Below are 19,002 nucleotides of genomic sequence, written 5' to 3'. Positions count from 1 at the left end.
ATTTCTGGGAAATACACCTTTTCTTCAATTAAGTAATAGACCCCTGGTTTGAGGTTAAACTTGCTGGGTTTTATGGATTTTTAGAAATACGTACTTTCAGCAGTAAAATGCAGTGCCAAAGCTGACAAATGAGTCCTTTATATCATTTTAGAGGACAAAGCATTTGGCAGAGTGAGGAGAACAGTTCAGGTACACAGGTGTGTTTCTGGGATTTAAAAGTGAAGCACTGTGAGGTGTCTATTTTTGACAACGGACCTCAAAACTGTTCTGAATTCCAGCAAAAGGCCTAAGGAAATCCCTAAAAAGAGGTCAAAGGACATTTGGCAGATCATGGAAAAAGTCCTGGTTTGTGTCAGTTGTCCTGCTTTGGGCACAATGTCACAGGACTGTGTCGTCATGGTCAAGTGGACCATGACCATGTCAATCCATTATTTGAGTTAGGTAAATTCTGAATTTCTTTTTTAGCAGATAGTCTTCTGTTGATGTTGTCCAAGAAAAAAGTCAATAGTGCTTTAGGATTCAGTGCTGGATTTTTATGTTCCTGTTCCTGACCATGTATGTGACCAGATTTCTGAGTTTAAGGCAGGACAAAATGAAGATGATATTATATGAAAAGCAGAGGAAGGAATTTCTGGTTTAAAAATCCAAATTAAGGTGTCAGCGGGAGACTTTCAGTCTGTTTAGAATATTTCTAATTTGCACAAGCCCATGTGGGCCTATTCCTTTCTCATTTCATGGCACACCCAGAACTTCCATTGGCTTCAGTGCAATTTTTACAGCTCTGGGATCTTTCCCAATAAGCCCGCAGCAAAGGCCAGGTAGCTAAGTGGGAATGCTTTCAGTAACATCTGTATGCCCTAGTCTGGGCTGTATACGCGGGTGCTTCTGAGCTGAGTATTACTGAAGGTAGTCTATGCTGTTGTTTAAAAGACGTAAAACAAACTTAATTTTTCTGATCAGTAGTGCTTTTTTGATGTCAAAAGTAGTAACAACAGGGAAAGCTACTGATAAGACTTATAGAAATTATGTGAGGGATACTACAATTTGCAATATATAATGGCTTAGAAAGGAGGTATGTTTCTTCTGGAATCCAGGAGTGTCACTGACTTTGGGATGTCCTGGTTCCACTGGGAACTGCATTTTAAAATACTGCAATGTTTACATTACATGTGCCTTTTATATGTTAGATGTTTATACATTCTGTGTTAAATATCTGTTACGTTTTCAGAGCAGTGTCAGTAATATAAACACTATTAATGGTATTTTGAATTTTGGTAGGTTTCTATACCTGAAAAATGTCTAACAGAACTAATAAACTTAGGTCTTGCTCTTGTGAATGCTTATCACCACTTACTATTTGTGTGACTAGTCCTGTAGGACAGGGGAATAGCTAAGCAGATGTAAGCTGAGTCTATGAGTGCATATTTTCATAATCAGGGTCTTAAATTTTTAAAGAAACTGCAGAGATATCCCATCATCTACTTTAAAAAAAAAACAACCCAGGACCACTTTTGGAGTGAGAAACAAGAACATCATTCACTAACCTAAAGGAGAGAGGGGGAAAACTTGCACTGTTGAAACTGCGGAATGGACTGCAGTGAGAAAATTGTATTTACCCAGTTTGGATTTGGCAAGCGCACTCTAAATACTTTTTTCTCCCCTTTCTTATTCATGAAGAGTTGCAGGATTTGAGTTAGGTCTGAAGTCAAAATAAATACGATACCTCACTCGAGAAGAACTTACCGCCTTTATTTAAGAATTCATAAAAAAGCATTTGACATGGTTGAGTGGTATTTTATTTGGTTAAATTAGGGTTTGAGGTTTGTGAAGTTTAAACTTTGTCCCCTTTTGAGAATGATTTAAGACAGGAATGCTATAATCATCTAGTTATATGAGGCTGGAGCAGGTGCAGGGTATGGAAAAATGGTCTTTTCTCCTCCCATCTGTTCTCTGAAGAACTGTTTACTTCTTGCAGGAATCTCTTAAATGCTCTTTCTGAAGTTTCCCCATAGGCAGACAGTTCGCTGCAGTGCCTTTAGAGGCAGTGGGAGTAACTTGTGCCTAGACTCTTTCCGCTTCTCCAGGTAGAATGAGAAAGAGGAAAGTATGCTTAGGGGTGCTCTCTGTACCCTTCTTCCAAGTGCAGCGGACATTGGACTGACTGAAGGGTAGCATCCCAATCCATTTCTGCCAGTGGGAACAGCATCACTTTCTGTTGTATTTAAAACAATGAATGGAATTGGATTGCTTTCCCTTCTATGAGTATGTGTCAGTTATTCCAGTTTTGGTTTTTGAATATCCAAACAAATGATAAGCGAAAGCAAAACCACCTAGAAAATGTGGTTGTAATGAGTCAAATGAAAATGTCATTTGTAATGAGCTTATCAGGTTAGATGTTCTGTTGTTGGGGAAATAAGCTGTGCTACATTCCATTTCTCTGTTTGTCTCTGTGAGAGGGGTCCCAGATGTCTGAGCTTTGATTTCTTTTTTAAAGTTAGGGTCATATTCTCAGTGCAGATTTCTTCACAGTACCTCTGCTAATATTAAGTGGGATCAATACATAAATCCCATTTGTGGGTATAGAGGATGGGATCCCAAATGTGTTATTAGTCCCATCTGCAAATTGGGAGTGCCATCAGATGGAAAGGAAGAAAAGAATACCAGTTTACAGCAGAAAAGTATTAGAGGAATTCCCCCAATGCACACATCCCCTGCAGCGAAACAAAAGCATGCGCGTGCAGGAAAAGTCTGTCAAGTTTAGTGTGAGCTGGGATTTAAACTTCCTCCAAACTTTGAAATGCTGGAATCCAGCATTTGAGTCTGACCCATTGCTACTTTGTGAGCTGACAGGGTCAAAGTCACAGCTAAGGATAAAAATCCTTCCTGTTTAACCTTGGAAATCTGAAGGTGTGACAAGGATAAGAGGCTTGCTTTGGTTGTATATGTTTCCTTCAAGATGCATACTCTTGGTCTCCATTGGAGAAGAAGGACTGGGCTAAATGGAACATCTGCCTCATATACCCTCATGTTATTCAGGAAACTTTATGTGTGTACAGATACCCACATACACATCTCTTCATTGTACATCATAGGGCCAACTTAAACTGTCTAGCCAGGAGATGGAAAAGGATAGTTCAGTCCAACCCTGTATGGGTTTCTGGGGCTGGACTGCTATATGGGACTGTTAAGACGTAATTGCTAGTCTTCCTGCCCAGATGGCAGGAGGACTACTTTCATGCTTTCCAGTTGTTCTTTGTAACAGGGAAAGAGTTGAGCCTGCTCATGGAACAAGTCTCAAGTATGCAGTGCTGCTACCATGCCAAGTAGTTTTATGTTAGTCACTTTATAATGTGTGTGCATGCTCGAATATATGTAGATGTAAAGTTTATGAATAAATGCATGAAAGTATACAGGTATCCCTACATGCACCAAAGGGAAACACTGCATTTAGCAGCTTCACTTCAAATGAGCTGGGAGTTAAAGTTTGAAGGCAATTTGAACATCCATCATAGTCCTTCTTTCCTCTCTGTAAAAGGACTGTGCGTGTTACGTACCTGCCTTGCAAAATTTGTTCTTTCCGGAGACTTTTGAATAATAGGATTAGGACTGTATTTGTCTGAAAGAAATGTGGATGATCTGAGCAGTCACTTCCATGATAATGAAAACATGTTTCAGATGCAAGAAAGAGTTCTGCTAATCCTGGTTTCTAATAGTGCTGTCTCTGACAATGTTTTCCTTTTGTGGCCTTGAGTAGAGCACATCACTTTTTTTGCCACTGTTTTCCCATCTCGAAGAGCCATTGTGAGCCTTGACTAAGGAACACTTGGAAGGATTTTGGAAAAGCTAGTTGTGGAAATGCATGGATAGGAAAGCAAACAGTATGATCCTGGACTGGTGTTTTCCATAGGCATCCTGGTGAACTTTACCTGAAACTTAGCTGTCTCTGTGAGTTTTAAAAAGCAAAGTCATATTGCATTTAGTTTTACTAATTAAAGAGATGTTTGAAATACATTATTCTGTTTAGTCCAGCAAGCAGCTCCAAGTTTAGTGATGTGTTACAAGCTCCAGTTTTTGCGTTGTGACCTGGCATTTATGTATATTGCATAAAGCAAATTCTGAGCATTGCAGCTTCACTGACTTGGGATCGACAACGATTTTTTTGTCCTTTTTACTTGCTTTTTATCATTTTCAAAGAAGTTAACATGCTGTACTGTGCAGCTCTTCCCAGATAGCACAGAAAGGCTTGGTCATAGACTTTAGATGAGGGTGCACTATAACTGTTTGTTCATGTCCAGCTTTTCAATACAAAAATGCTTACCTGAGTTCAGCCAAAATGGTTGTGCCTGCCTGATTATATCATCTATTGAAGCCAAATAATCTAAAGTATGCATGGTCTGATAGACAAAGCATCCAACAAAAGCTTCCTTAAAATGAGTCATATCTTCGATTTAAGGATCACATTAGTTGAAATGAATCAGTCTTCCTCTTGCTGCCACTGGGAAATACAAGAAGAAAAGCAAGAGAATTGCTGCAGCATAACAATGCCACCCATTGTAAGGCGGTGCCAGCCAGGGATACCAGGCAGCAACCAGCCAGGCCAAATCAGCACTTATTTGTTAATTCCAGGAATGTGTCGAATATTTGAGGGCAGTTTCCGGACAGAGCAGCAATGGCGAAGGGTTCTGGCATTACAGTTTGTCAAGGCGTGATGGATCTCGTGTTTGAAAGTGTTCACATTAGGGCACTCATTTCATTACACTTGAAGTAATTGTCCTTCATACGGTTCCAGCAGGAGTGACAAATATCTGCATGGACAAATAAAGAAAGCAGTACTTCTTTCAGCATCCCATCTGGAGGCCAAGTTAATTTTTGCTTTCTCTCTTTTTGAAACTTAATTTTACGTCAAGCAGGAGGTCAGAATTCACGCATGATAGTTCAGGTGTGCTCACCTAACAAGTATGTATTACAGTTACTACATCCCTGGTCAATTTTGGGTATGAAAGGAAATTGTCTTTATCTTTTTTTATCCTTTTGCTGTCTTAGTGCTGTCTTCTTTGTATTTACATTACAGATTTATCAGGTCTCTTGCAAGTACCACCACTCCGTGTACAGCCCCTTACTCTCTTAAGTGTTTCTCTCCCTTCATTGCATCTTCTTAACTGTAAGTCATTCTCCCATGCCAGGTCAAGCTCTCATTTCCTTGCTCTCTCTTCTTACCTATAGTTTTCCTTCTGTTCTCACAATTCAAAGAAGTCTCTCACCTTATGGATTGAATGCAGACATAACCAAGTGAAATTCTATGGCTTACATTACTTTGGAGGTAAAACCATGCTACTTGGGCAGACTGTTTGACCCGTATATTGATTCATTTTGATTTGGTGGACCACTATTTCCTTCTGACCTCTGTAGTTGTATCCAGACTGGCATGAGCAATATTTTAGATTCCTTTGTGCAAACAAGATGCCTAAGCACCGGTTAGGTCCAGTCTTGGTGACATAAATTGACACTGAAAGAATTTCAACCTGAAGAAGAGTAAAATGCAAAGAAACCCACCATGCCTCAAAATGAAAATACTCAATTCTATTTTATAGATTATCATTCTGCAGTCATAGTATTTGAGCATGTTGTAATAGTTCATTAAGCAATGCAGCTAATATCTGACATGAATTTACGGTCCTGTTTGGCTTTTGCTTTTCCTCATCCAGCAATGCACTATGGAACCCAACTTATAGCCTGCGTTTTTGTCACTATGTTTTCCTATTCTGTTTCTGGTTTCTCCTGTCACTTCTCTCAGCTGTTTTCATAATTTAACTTTAATTTAATTTAAATATAATTTAATTTCCTTGGTCTAGCATGTTTCCTAGAGATATGGTTCTTGATTTCTTTAAAGCAACCTTTCTTCCTGGTATAAGCAATGCTCTCCTTCTCCACTTCTCATGTATTCAGGCCTGGTGTTAGGCCAGGCCTGTTGTTCTTCAGAACTGAGCAAGTGATGCTTATTGTAGCTCACTCACCTGGTGAAAATTTCCTCATGCTTAATTTTTCTCCAAAGGATGATGGAATTTGTGTAGTTCCTGGTTTTGCGCCCTGCTCCAAACATTGGTCAGGGATGACTGTTTTCCCAGTTAACACTAGCCTAGTCTTGCCTGCTGTATGTCTCCCTTCCAACCATCAAGTGCAAAATGAGGTTAAGATTAACTGCTTACCCAAGAGCAGTCTGCATTGCCAAGCAAGATATCCGAGATAAACACAGCTTCCTTCAAGCAAGATACCCAAGATAAACACAGTTTCCTTCAAGTGGCTGTAGAGCTAGCCAAAAAAAGGAGATTATAGCCTGACACAGAGAACAGTCCCAGGAAAAAATGGTTAAAACAGGGCAGCTATAGCTTAGTATATTAGGGCTAGTGGGGAAACAGTGGATATTCTTCATTAGTAGGCTGCTGGCTCAATGAAATGCAGGGATTCTTTCTGAACGTATACGTAGGTCTCAGACTGGGCAGGCTGTCTTGTTCCATGCTTTTTAATGTATTAACCAAATGCATAAGAAATTAAGACTGCAGATGAGCAAACTGAGCAAACTTACAGTGCACCAGCTGTGAGAGGGCGTGTGTTCCTGAGGACATGCAGTTTTTATGCTTTTCTGACTAGCACCGTATAGTTACATTTTCAGTCATTAAACATATGTGTTTTTAATATAGATATACACTTATGCATATATCATTTAAGTAAATAGCTGTGGAAAGGAGGAGAAATAGTTATAAAAATAAGTATTCTGAATAGCAAACAAGCTTAGTGTATAACTAAAGGAAACTTTGAAGAAACAGGCCTTCATGAAGAAATAACGTTGAAACCATATGTTTTCCATGTACCAGGAGACTGTTTTTAATAGTTTACAAATGTATTTAACCACAGCAAGTCTAAAATTAGTCAGCGTTTTAAAGGGCTAAAGATTGACACAAGTCATTCCAGTTAGTAAAGGACTTCTTTTCATCCAGACCTAGTGAATAAACTTAGGTGACTGAGCAGCAGGAGGTGTCTGGGGGGACTGGGGTGTCTGTGGCTGCTGATCAGAGTTGTACAAAACTTCGCTGCTAATTTGCAGCATCCATTTTCTTCAAACTTTGTGTCTAGTGGGAAGTATGGTGGCCTAGACCACAAGTAATCTGAGTTCTGTCCCGGCTCTGCTGCTGGTATGCTAAATGATCTTGAACAAGCCATACCCTCATTGTACTAGTTTTGCTCTCATAAAATAGGAAATCCCTTTGTAAGCTACTTTGACAACTGCTGATGAAAGCTGATGGCTATGAGCTTTGCCAGTCTTTTCTCCCAAAGTTTGCTTGAGTTTAGCCCCCCAAAGCACAACTCAAATGAGACTTTAAGGCCTCCCGGGTTTGTGCTGAAGTTGTACAAAACCTCGAATATGGCGTGTTTTCATTTTAACAGCTCCAGGGTTAGTCTGTGCTGCGCCCCACGTCATTAACAGGGTTTGTGAACCTCAGGATACCCTTCATCGTCTGATCTGAATTAATGAATTGGCAGTGAAATCAACATCTTCTGTTGAGCAGCAAAGGTTTTGAGTCTGTGCAACACTCCACAAAAGCCTACTTCTCTTTCAGCAGTGCTCAAATGCCAGCTCTGCTCTCCTGCATGCCCTGTTCTTTCTCCTATTCATCCTTAGGTGACCGTAGAATCATAGAGTAGTTCAGGTTGGAGAGGACCTTAAGATCATCCAGTTCCAACCCCCCTGCCATGAGCAGGGCCACCTCACACTAAACCATGTCACTCAAGGCTCTGTCCAACCTGGCCTTGAACACTGCCAGGGATGGAGCATTCACAACTTCCTTGGGCAGCCTGTTCCAGTGCCTCACCACCCTCACAGTAAAGAACTTCTTCCTTATATCCAATCTAAACTTCCCCTGTTTAAGTTTGAACATCATCCTTACTTGATCATGGACTGTGCATGACCAAAGCTGAGGCATGCATAATGGTGTCACCCTGTTCTGTGACATCTCTGCGGAACATGATCTGGGTTCCTACATATGTTCTCAAATGCAAAATAAATTTGCCCTTTTAAATCCAACTGGACGTCTTCCTCATTATGACAGCTATTTTCATTGTGGTTTGAGCTACATAGAGAGAACTAAGAGCTAAGCTACAGAGAACTAAGTCACAGAACTACCTGATAATGTCAGTCATTGAATAGTGTTTGAGCATGCTTTCCTGCTAGCTGTGTAGTGGCTCTATGCTTGCTTGACAGGTTTTCTTTCAACGGCTCTTCTACTGGGTTTGTAGTCTGGAAGGAATTAATGCTTTATTTTATAGAACCCTCAGTAGGAGGAAAGTTAAGAAAAGAAGACATAGAGGACATAGAAGAACAGAGGTGTGGTGCTTTACCAGAAATCTGGACAGGATCTCTTTTTTCCCATAGTGAAAATGCACTAACGCAAGCAGAAGAATCTTCGTAGGCTGTCTGCAGTACTAGAAAACTTATCCAGGTCTTTTATTTCAAACATGGTCAAAATAAACCTGGGAAAAGGAGCTGTATTAGGTCCTTTAATAAAGCATTCCTTTCAGCATCTGTCAGAAATGGTCACATGGTAAACACTGAACAAAAATTTGAAATGTTAAAGGAATAAAACTCTTCAGGGAATAAATTATTTTTACAATTGGCCAATATAAAATAATACAGTACAAGTCTCTTAAAGTAGTAATTGATAAAGGAATAAACCTGCTAAAAGAGTGTATTTTTCATTCGCTGGAGCTAACTGTATAATAGCACTCAGCTGTATTTAATCTCTAGGGGCCTACAGAACAGGCACAAAAATGAACCTAACTTAAAATCAACATGAGTGATCTTTCATGAGGTCTGTGCTGCCTGCTGCCTACTGGCAACAGCCATGTTACTGCAGCAAGCCTACTCTCAGCCCCACAGTACTTTGCCATTCTGAGCCTTTTTTTATCTGGATGTTAAGTAGATAATTCCCAAGGCATCCCTATTCAGTGCAAAAGAATGACTCTTCAGGCCTGACACCTGGGGAAACTGAGAGAGAGGATAAAGCCTTTGCCCCTGGGTAAGACTGGCTTTGTTCTGCCATGTAGTGTGGTTGTAATGGGCCTTGATCCTTCCATAGAGTGCTGGATGGAAACACATTAAAACAAAAATTTTAACTTGTGGTTCCACTGGATGCTGCAGAACAGGATTACAACTGCAGGAACCAGGAACCTGGAACCAGGTCCTTCAGCTTCCTGCTGTGTGCACCTGATCATCTCCATATGGACACCAAGTGTCAATTTTGTGTTAGTAATATTGGTTAATTGAAGAGCTCTTAAATTCTTTTACAGGGCTATGAGTGAGAGCTGACCTCACATGGGCAAAAAGAGAGCATCTCACCAAGACAGAGAAAGTTATCCTGCTGTGTGGCTGTAGTGTGATTCTGGTTTACCTTAGAAACAGGTCTGTCACAGAAACTTTTTAAGCTTTCATTGAGGAAAAGAAAGGACATTTTTCATTAGGCAGATACATTCAGGCTGATTCTTTGATAAGAGTGGAAAGAAAGCAGAGACATGGAAGAATGCATACAAATGGCATTTCATTTATCCTTTTTATGTCTTGGGGTCTCTGAGAGACCAAGTGATTTCTAGCTTGTGAAGGCTTCACCCAGTGATGTTCCATCAGTGAGGTCTCTTCCTGTGTTTCCATGTTCAGATTGTCCGTCCCTGCAGAACTAGTTTGTTCTTGAGATCACTCACACTGAAACAGTTGTATAGAATTGGGCTTTTTAACTGTGTCTGTCTAGTTTTGGGTATGCTGGTGTTTCTCTCCCACCACCTGCAAGCTCATTATCAATTAATTTAATCAAAAGTAAACCCAACAGCTCTTTATCTGAATAGTCTTAAATTTGGGGTATAGTATAAAATGGAATCCTTCTTTCAATTAAAGTTGCAAAGCTACCTTATTTTCATAGCACTTCCCTTTAAAGCTGTTGACCCAATTTTATTGAATTTTAAAGACATTTGAAATTTAGAATTTACATTTTACAGCATTTCTGGGTTTGAGAGTCCCTAAAAAAAGGAAATAAGGGGCTAACTGACTTGGTTGTTTTCTTGCACTGTTTACTTCGTTTAGTTCTAGAGGAGTATATGCAAGCAACTTTGAGTGGGTAAATACAGTAGAAGATAAAGGTGCCTTTGTGAAGTTCTAGCCCATGCATACCCTGTGCCCTTGCATTATGGACTACGCTCTCCTAGCCTGTTCATTGTAAACAGACTGCATTAGTTAAGGAATAGTAGCATTCTCTTACTAGTAATACAGAGATAGTTTCACAGTATCAGTTAAAATTTTCTCTCACTAATTATTTTAGGGTAGAAATTGTTATACTTTGAGACCTGGGAGAGAATGAAATAAAAACAAATAAGCAAACAAACATAAGACAAACTAGAAAAAAGCCTCAGTCCTTTTTTTTTCTTTTTTAATGGTGATTTTAAGCATATAGACAGAAGTGAGGAAAGAGAGAATAATAATAAATAACAGTATTCCTAAGACATCCAGTAATACATTTTGTTTCTGCCTCACTACAAAATGACCCAAATGAATGTTGTTTAAACTTAGCTTATTTCGTAGATACCCTTGAGAATCTGGTAATAAATCAAATGCCAAACAAGTTGGTTCAGTAGTTTCAGAGTGGTGTATATACATAACATATGTAGACTGAATATCACTTGTGCCTGAACCTCACTGTTTTTCTCAGTTGAGATCTGTCTCCATTCTCATGGAAACCAACCACTGATTGACAGTAATGCTGTGAACTTCCACGTATTAGCTAATGCTGACTTTTCATGAAAATAGGAGCTGAGCAGAGTATTATGGAATATTCATGGAACAAAATTCCAGAGAGAGAGGTCTCAGGGTCAGGAGGAGGGAGGGAATGGGAGATAGATGCCAGATTGCCTGTAGAGAGTCCAAGCATGTGTTTTTGTTTGTAGCAATGATGCACATGCCTTTTGCGGGTGCAATTATTGCTTCTGCCTTTGAAAGTTTCACCATAAATCTGTTTCTCAATCTCCCTTCATTTTTGACCCAAATTAACCTCTTCTCCATACAGTTCTGTTACTTAACCTCAGCTTCTCTTGAGAATATCTATGCACCACCATGCTGTAGGTGTTCTCTCCTCAATTTGAGAGATCACTCTGAATTCAAATCTGCTTCTGGACAGATTTAACTCATTAAGTATTTCTGTCTTTTCATGATCTTCATGCACTGGATTTTATATTCACTGAGTCATTGCAGTGAACAACACCACATGAGTGAAAAAAAATCATTCGCCCTTTATTTTTGGTCTCTGCCTACCATCCAGCTTTAAGCAAAGGCATACGATCTGTAAGTAGCTGAAAACTGAGACCTAAAGTATTTGAATATCCATTTAACATATCGTGACACTTTCCTTTTAATCTATCAAACGCTTAAAAATCTGATTTCTCTTGTTCTAGCAATAGCTTGTCTTATTTGAGTGACACCTCGGGTCTAATGAAGCTGACTGCAGGTGACTCACAGCTAACTGTGCAACAGATGTGGGGTGAAAGCTTTTAGCAGCCATGCACCTCCAAGTGGGAATTCCCAGCCTGTAGTATCTATGACATTGATACTGTGCTATTTTCCCATGTCAGGCTTTATTGTGGACCTGACAGGTTCAAAGTCACATAAGTTATGTCTTGTCATAGAGTGTTTCAGAGAAGAGGGATTTAAGTGTATTAGCATTTATTAGCTTTATTTAGGGAATGGACAAAAAATTGCATCTCCAGTATTCTTGTACTCTTAGGAAGCTTTGAACCTTCTGTGAATTTGGACCGAATCCCTAGGTTGGGATGCTAACAAATGTGCTTCAGCTCATTAGGTAAAGAGACTGCAGTTAAGTTCAGCTGCTAGTTGGGTGGTGTCCGACTGAATAGAAGATGCACCCCAGTTTTTTGTGTATCTAAGTTACTGTGAAGAGCTAAGCATCAGAATACAGAGTTGTATCATACCATGTACAAAGGCACTTTTCTATGCCCTCTCCTTCTGGAAAGAGAAGTTCTTTGATAGCCTAGGAGCTTGTTCAGGGAGAAGTAGCATGTTGCCTGTGGGTTTCCCCAAATGCTTGAGGTGCATCATGGTATGCCCTGCAATGTGCAGGACTGATGATGAGAGAGTAAGAGCTGTGGAATAGCTCACAAGTGTGAGCCTTGTGGTGCTGGGTAAGTCAAGGAGGGTCAGATGGGTTGGCAGAGTTTCATGGATTCTGGTGTGCTGCCCGCAGTGGTTTGAAGTAGCTGCAGCCTTGCATCAGTTCTGTCAAAGCTTGAGTGGTAGAATGCATCCCACTTGGGATGAAACCAACTGAGTAGGGTCGGTCACTTGGAATAGCTGCTGTGCATGGATGCCTGTTGTCCTAAAGGCACCGTGAGCTTAGCAGGTTCCAACCAAGAGCTTTCTGCAATGCTGTTTATCAAGAAGACCATTCTTTCGAGCTAGAGGTGCGTATCTGAGCCCTCAAAATAGAAGTAATTTAAATGCATATATATGTATTTTTATTTATTTTATTTTATATGGGGCAAAGTTGCCTGAAGCCTGTTTATTAGTTAATAACCCCCTCCAGGTTAGCGTCTCTAATCTTGTAATGAAATTGAGTTAATAAATCCAAGATATTATTAAATAAAGTAAGTATTTAATATTACTTGTCCTCTTTGAATCCAAGTTGCAATACAACAGAATTTCATTTTATAAATAACACCTTTCGTGCTAGCACCACAGGGCATGATTCAAAAGAATCTAAATAGAACATGAATGCTGTAATCAAATGCAGACCCCAGGAAGGCAGATTAAAAAGGCATGTTGCTGGTTAGCACAGCAGACAGGGTAAGTATAGCGGGTCACAGCAGAAAAGCTAGTTACAAAAACAAGGGCACAATCAGCTGAAAATTGTTTGCTTGCCCACTCCAAACCATGACTGACTGCTTCTGTGTCCGTGACCTATTTTTTTTAATAAAGGAAGATTTTGAGAGGTTGTTACATTTTAATTGCTTTGTACGAAACAACAAAATCTCGACTCTGTGCTTGCATCTGGAGGATACTAGGAGAATACCTATTTATAGACAGAGACACTACATCTGGAAAAGACTTTTCCACTAGGTTTATCTCATCTCTCTCTGTTTATCTCATCTGTTTGCACCCACTGCCAAAGGCTGTGTATCTGTTCCTATATAGAGGCGCATAGAGCAGAGGGGAAAGCTGCAGGGAACTGTCATGAAGCTTCCCTTGCAGGTGTTCAGTGCTGATGAGGGCAGGAGTGAAGGAAACGTGGTCTTCAAATGCTGTGAAGCCCAGGATGCAGAGGCAGCCCCTATCACGGTGTGACTCCCCCTTGTAGTGCAGCTACCCGGCCTGCTGCACGTGTCTGGCTCTCTTGCCCTCACCATCTCACCGTCTTTCCTCTACTAGGGTGTCATGAAGGTGGAGCAGAGGTTAATGGAGCAAAAAGCTGAATTAACCTCCTTGTGCTTACCTGCAGCTGCTCCTGAGGTCTGGCTGCAGCGTGGCTTGTCTCTAAGCATAGCGCCTGGGCAGTGTGGAGGGGAAGGGGGAAAAGTCAAGGTCTCCAAGCACTATCCTGCCTCTACTGGGTTTCCTCCCCCTTACTTTGCTGAGAGAGGGGAGAGCATCAGCCTTTTTGAGGCTCGTCCTCTCTAGGCTGGTGCAAGGCAAGCAGAGAAACCTTTAGGTCCTACTGCCATTTTTAAAAGGATTCTCTTTAACCGTGTGTTTTCTGTGTGTGCGTATGTGGATTTGCAGCCAGACACATCAGTCTTCGAGTTCAAGGGCTAGCAGCCAAGTCAGGGGGTACATATAATTAAATAATCTTATTTATATATATGCCAGTGCATACAGATGTATATGTTTGGATTTGTGTGTGTAATGCCGTTGTGAATATTGCAGAATACAGAACAGATACATATTACAGAAATAGCATGTGTTTTAATGAGGTATAACCTCCCAAGACTCCTGATTATTTGAATATTGGTACCAAGAAGAAGGAACATCAGTAGGGCTGCCTCACCAAGCTACATAAACAATGAAAGTATTTCTGTAGGCAGTCCACTGCTTTTACTTGAGCAGGTAGGATCAAACTAGCCTAACGCAAATAAAGAATTGCAGAAACTAGTCTGTAAACAGTATTGCAGAGAGGAAAAAAAAGCCCCAGCCTTCCAGAGTGGCCTGCTGTACTCAAGGTAAATGAAATATTTAGTGGTGGCAGCAGCAAAAAAATGAAATATGAGATCTTGCATCCCGAGTTATTAGTGACCTGTTCAAAGACAGGCTGAAAAGTGCCTTCACCAAATTAAAACTTTGAAAAAAGGCACAAATGGGAAATGTCAAAATAAAAAATCGGAGGAAAATGATTGTCCTCCTGGCTCTGACTATTTTGTAGTTCGGAGGCCGTGGCCACTGTTCACGGTAGTGAAGCAGGAATGGCACAATTCAGTCTCCTGAAAGCTGGAATGGAAATAGCCTGTGCTGACAGGCAGGCAGTTGGAATTTGCTGTGATTTTGATCGCAGTTGCATGATCTGTTTGCTTCATGTGTTTGGGGTTTTTTGTTTAGTCTAATTTTCAGAAACTTCATAGGGTTTTTTTGAGAGAGAATTTATTTGGTTCTCTGCTCCTTTTTTTTATTGTACAGCCATCCTTAATGCTTAATGATACTAAATAATAAGACTGCTTAATTTAATGCCTGCTATTGATCTCTGGACTGTTTAGCAAATGATTTATTAAACACAGAGGTCCCTCACTTCCACCTGTGTGAATCCCCTAAGGCAGCTGAGGTATTGGAACCTAAGGTCCCTGCTAATTGTGTTGCCTGCTTAGCAATGTTGAAGGTTTCTCTCAGTGTGGACAGGAGTAAGTTTTTCAAATTCCATTCCACTCTTGCTCTCTGGACACCTCTCAGTAATAAGGTTTCATTTGAAAGAGCTCAAATTTGCCTCAATTTCCTTAAGTATTCCTGGCAATGCTAGTAAGCGTACAGGTAGCAAAGGGTGAACGACGAGCTGATCCGTAAGTGAGCAAAGCAATTCTTGGTGAGGTCAGATCAGCTGACAGCTTCTCTCCGTTGCCCAGAGTCCTTTCAGGCTTGGGACCTCTGGTATCAGCACAGATGAGTAGATGGGCAGATTTACAAGCTGCCGATTAGTCTGGTAAAATCAGATTCTCCCCCCCTCTTCACAGTGCTCTATCAGTAATGTCACTTCTACTGTCTTAAGAATTCTCTTGAAAACGCTTCCTTCTTTTACTTTATTAAGATCACCTTGGTAATGTAGATTTAGAAATGCTTTATCAATAGCTTCCCCAAAAGATCTGAGCCTGAAGGAGCTGTGATTTACTATAAATTTTGCATTAAAGGCTCTCTGCTTTTATTTTCAACCATACTTCAATCTTCAGCTTGTCTCTGCCTTATCCACCTGCATGGTAGACTGATTGTTGCTAACAGGAGTCTGTGACAGCATTGCTTCGCCAGCAAAGAACACACAGATGTAAAACTAATTAGTTTAAAAAACATGTTTTTGTTTGTGCCTCACAAATACAGTAGTGCTCAGGAATTTGACAGATTAGGCAATTTTTCTTAGGTTTGGGAAGCTGGGTTTTGGGGTGGGTGCTCTGCACATTCGGTGTTGCAGCTCTGTCTCAAATGGAAGCGTGCCCTAGAAATAAAGTGCAGGTTGAAACGAGCAGGGCATTTTCAGTTATTTCATGAACTTTTGGGTCTTTTGCCCAGCTTCTCTGAAGTAGGTCCTCACCTGCTGTACTCTGCTTCGCTGGTCATGAACCAAAATGCAGCACTGCAAGCACCTTCGTTCTCATCTGCAATCTGTGAGCTTCCAGTCCTCTACATGCGAGGAAGGTTTAATAAGCTCCCTAATAATGACTTGTAGCATCCTGGTTTCTTGTAGACTCGGGCCATCCCCCATTCTAGGTCTCCAAATGTGCTTGATAAATTATTTGAATTACTCTTTCAATTGCCATCTGTAGTTCCTCATAAAGAGGCTGCTATTTGCCTTGCCTTGTGCCAAATCAGGCGATAGTTTTTTTTGCAAAGCTTAGGGACTGCACTGAAATCACTGAACTCATGTCACTTGTGAGCTGCAGTATGATAATGTTAGCTTTAAGTAGACTACAGTTGCAGTCTTGTGAGATGAGAAGGCAGGACCTGGAACTCCAGGCCATAAAGCTCAAAAATTACGGGGAGGTACAAGAGAAGAGAATTTCATGTACCTCGGGTTTTAAAACCAGTAAAAATATTCCTATAAATAGTCATCATAAAATGTTCATGTTGTGCATAAATAAATATACACATACATACATACAGATGCGTATGCACGCATCTAAATGCTGTGACCTTCTCCTCTTTCCCCTTGCCTTGAACTTCCTCTCTGAATGCGTCCTAATGGCCGAGCGATGATCAGATCTGAGGAAATTTAGCACTGCGTGAAACCTTGGACTAGTGACGTCTGTTGAATCTGGCCAGTTTTGTTTGCCTACTGGGAAATGGCATGAACTTCCCAATATTATGGGTTTTTTTAAGTTTGTGTTGCCCTCCTCTTTTTCCTCCCCTCCCTGCCTCTCCCCCCCCCCCCAAGAGTGGGTAGCTTCAGGAGACATGGCTGCTTTCTTGCTTTTCTGGTGTGGTGTAAAGTTTTCCGTCGAGAGACAATAATGTACATTCCTCTGGCAGGACGGGATGGATTTTTTTGTTTCTCTTGCTGTTGTTTATTTATAAGACATTTCCTCTTGCTTAGTGGAAGTTTGATCGTAAGAGGCTCCAGTGATTTTCCTTCCCACCTCTCCCCTCCCTAATTCTCTAACTCGGCACTCACCCTGGAACAGAGAGAACTCAAAAAGCCCATCGGCACAGGGCGCGCTTCGCAGCCAAGCCCTGCCACTCTCCAGAGACTGTGAGGTGATTCTCCTTCGTCACCGCTTGGACCAGGAATCACAGCCCTGGTGAGTGGTGAGCTCCCAGAATTTGATGTGTCAAGGCTTCTATTCTCGGGGCCGCTGCGGCGAAGCAGGAAATAAAGAGGTTTTGTTTTGTTGGTTTTTTTTTTCTTTTTGTTGTTGTGTTTTGCCCTTTTTTTTTTTTTTTTTTTTTCCTTAATATATAAAACGAAAACCAGCAACAAGCACAGAGGAGGATGGAGCTTGGAGCAGAGGCTGCCGAGCCAAGGGCAGCGGAGCTCCGCACCCCCCGGGCATTGGGGCTGAGCCCGGCTCGGCCTCCCTGCAGCCGCCGGTGGGGGTCAGGCTCGGCACCCGCGGCCGGGATGGAGATGCGGAGGGGGAGGATGGGGAAAGAGGGCTGGGTGAGACGGGAATGGAAGGGGGAAGCATGGGAGAGCGGGATTGGGGGGGGGGGCAGGGGGAGAAATGTTAATCCTTCGCTTGGAGTTTCTGTCTGGCAAGTTTTCATGCCTCTGTGTTCTGAGCATTTACATTATGCTCTGAATACCTGATTGCCCAGCCAAGCAGAAAAGAAACTCTACAGTGGATGCATAGTAAAAGAAAATGCTTCTGTGGAAGCCACCTCTGGGAATAGGAAGAACTAGTTGGTTTGCAGGCTGCTGGTCCATTTGAGGAAAGGGTTGGATTTTTAAACTTTTGTTTTTATTATTATTGGTTTTAACTCTCTTTCTTCCCTTCTGTTCTCTTTGTATGGGGAACTGGGGATCACAAAAAAAAAATACTTTGGAGAACTTTATGTACAAAATCTTGGATGTTTAAAGAATAGGGTGTCTCAGCCAACATCAAGGTACTTTTGCAGAGTTATTTCCAGCTGTTGCATAGGGAAGCTGGGGCATAGAAAACTGCAGTGATTTGCTCACGGTCGCCCGAGAAAGCCAGTGAAAGAAAAAGGAGTAGGATGTGCATCTCTAGTTCCAGGCCCAGATTGTCTCCTTTTGGCCTATCCTGCTCTGCTGAATATATCACTTCTGTTAATCTTTTACTGCTGTATTGCTAAAGGAGGTCAGGGCTGTGTGTGGGCTGTTCCATTCATCCTTCATCATCTCCCATATTATCTGGCTCGAAGAAACAAGTCATTTCTTGACTAATGTCTTCCACTCATAACAAAGTAGGCATGTAAGAAACATGGTGGCAATCAAAATATTTGGTTTTTGAGGTATTATCCTGTGCTTTGAAACACATCTCTGGCAAAAAGAATGAGATGTTCAATGGTACCAGCGTATCTGCCATGAGGTGTTAGCTAGGAAGCATTCTCCTCACCCTTTTCTTGCTTCTGAGTTGGATTCCTTCAGCAAGGGCAACATTCTGGCCCCCTGGGGAGACTGCTCCTCTCAAAATGCTGCTGGTCACCTGTGACATATGGACAAGTCTGTTCACCTTTTCCCTGGTTTCATGCCCAGTGTAAGTCCTGAGGACAGCACGTAAAGGCTGGCACTGAATGGTCTTTCACTGGAATTACTGGTGGCTTTGACGTTGACTTCAGAACTGAGCTCTCAGTATCAAATCGCCTCCAACCCAAATTAAAGTACTTGCTATTTCTTATAACCAGTAAGTAAAGTCATGCAAGATTTGGTGGTTTTACTGCTTGGCAATTTTTGCAAATGTTTCTGTTGGTTACAATCCACGTGGGGTTCTCAGTCCCTCCCCCGGCTTCAGTTTCAGCCTGAAGTTTGACAAAGCCCGAAAGCTTTAAGTGGGAGATAGACAAGACCTCTGAGTTTCATCTGGTTTTGCGTTAGAACCATGCAGAACCATGAACGCCTCTTTTTTTCCATATACAAAACCATAAGTTGACTGCAGACCTTTTTCAGCACTGAGCAGCGAGGGTTAGCTCTTTCTCTTCATTCCCCGGTGCTGTGGAACCTCTCTCTGAACCTAAACTAAATCACCAGCTTTTAACAAAACCTGCAATTAAGTTGGCTTATCCTCTCAGTGAAGAGTCTTACATACACA

At 41.3% G+C, this 19,002-nt stretch overlaps 1 protein-coding gene across 18 annotated transcripts in view; it reads left to right on the top strand.

Moving 5' to 3' along the window:
• Window positions 1-19,002, top strand: part of ZBTB20 (zinc finger and BTB domain containing 20) — a 479,626-nt gene that overhangs the window by 276,597 nt on the left and 184,027 nt on the right. For 2 of the 18 annotated variants that reach the window (XM_061454003.1, XM_061454000.1), the window contains one exon: window positions 16,915-17,031. The exons of the other annotated variants lie outside the window; for them this stretch is intronic. The gene's annotated coding sequence lies outside the window, so the exon portion shown is untranslated. The remainder of the gene's footprint in view (window positions 1-16,914; window positions 17,032-19,002) is intronic. 18 annotated transcript variants of the gene reach the window in all.

Source organism: Pezoporus flaviventris, unplaced genomic scaffold, assembly GCF_033815535.1.
Source record: "Pezoporus flaviventris isolate CSIRO_AGI_PZ_B2104156 unplaced genomic scaffold, CSIRO_AGI_Pfla_v1 ptg000015l, whole genome shotgun sequence".
Lineage (NCBI taxonomy): Eukaryota > Metazoa > Chordata > Aves > Psittaciformes > Psittacidae > Pezoporus > Pezoporus flaviventris.
This window is presented reverse-complemented; position numbering and strand designations above follow the sequence as displayed.